The sequence below is a fragment of the Poecilia latipinna genome, unplaced genomic scaffold (genome assembly GCF_001443285.1).
Source record: "Poecilia latipinna isolate Pla-1442-1.1 unplaced genomic scaffold, P_latipinna-1.0 Scaffold9131, whole genome shotgun sequence".
Lineage (NCBI taxonomy): Eukaryota > Metazoa > Chordata > Actinopteri > Cyprinodontiformes > Poeciliidae > Poecilia > Poecilia latipinna.
In genome coordinates, this window is record NW_015121747.1 from 1 (window position 1) to 1,017 (window position 1,017).

General features: G+C 39.0%; 1 non-coding gene across 1 annotated transcript; it reads left to right on the forward strand.

Moving 5' to 3' along the window:
- The first annotated feature begins 110 nt into the window (after positions 1 to 110).
- Positions 111 to 183, forward strand: trnav-cac (transfer RNA valine (anticodon CAC)). Its single transcript has one exon. It is a non-coding gene; the product is annotated as a tRNA-Val (tRNA).
- Positions 184 to 1,017: the final 834 nt, after the last annotated feature.

Genomic DNA, 1,017 nt, shown 5'->3' on the forward strand with positions numbered 1-1,017 from the left:
TGCTCTCTGAGAGGATCTGTGGTATAAGTAATTGACATTGTTCCATGCCCATTGACATTAGTCTCTAACAAATTTTGGATAATCTACCAGGTACACTGCAAAGGGCCTGAGTTTCTGTAGTGTAGTGGTTATCACGTTTGCTTCACACGCAAAAGTTCTCTGGTTCGAAACCAGACAGAAACAGATTTTGCATGTTCTCTTCATCACAGGTGTTTACTAAAGGTCAACAAGGTTCTGTGGTGTCATGGTCTGTACTCTGAATCCAGGCATCTGAGTGCAAGCCTCAGCTGACATTTTCATGCGTTGCATCTCACATCATCAACTTTGGAACCTCAAACTGAAACAGAGTAGAGAAGTTCAGTTCCTGTAGTGTAGTGGTTATCATGTTTGCTTTACACGCTAAAGGTCTCTGGTTCAAAACCAGACAGAAACAGTTTTTGTAGGTTTTGCATCTCTTGGGGTGCAGTGAGACAACAAGAGCCTTCCTCTTTTGTGATGGTTCATTTGCCAATCGACTTCAATGTAGGCTTCTTTGAAATCGAAGCTACTTTACTTCAATTACCAATTGGCAGTTCTATGGCGTAATGCTCTAGGCCCGCCGGCCACATGCGGCCCCCCAGCATTTTATAGGCCAATGATTGACTTAAAATAGGTTTTGAGCACGAATTGACTACAAACTACATTTCAACCAAAGCGTCTGGTCCATAACTCTTCAACACGCTGTCAGCTCCCGGTCAGAAAGACGCATTTAGTTCAGAGACCATGAGATGATATTCAGAAAGGATTTTTTAAATTAATTGATTTCAGTTGCCTCTGAGACTAAATCTTTGCGTAAAGTCTATAATGTCTGCCCATGTGACTTGTTTTTATCATTTGTTTGCTTACCTTTAAACACTGATTTAAATATTGTAATTTTTAAACTGAGCAGTAATTTTACATCCATGGAAACTCAAATACAATATTTAAAACTTCAATACATAAAATCAATTATTTAACATTATGAGGTGGTGTTTAATT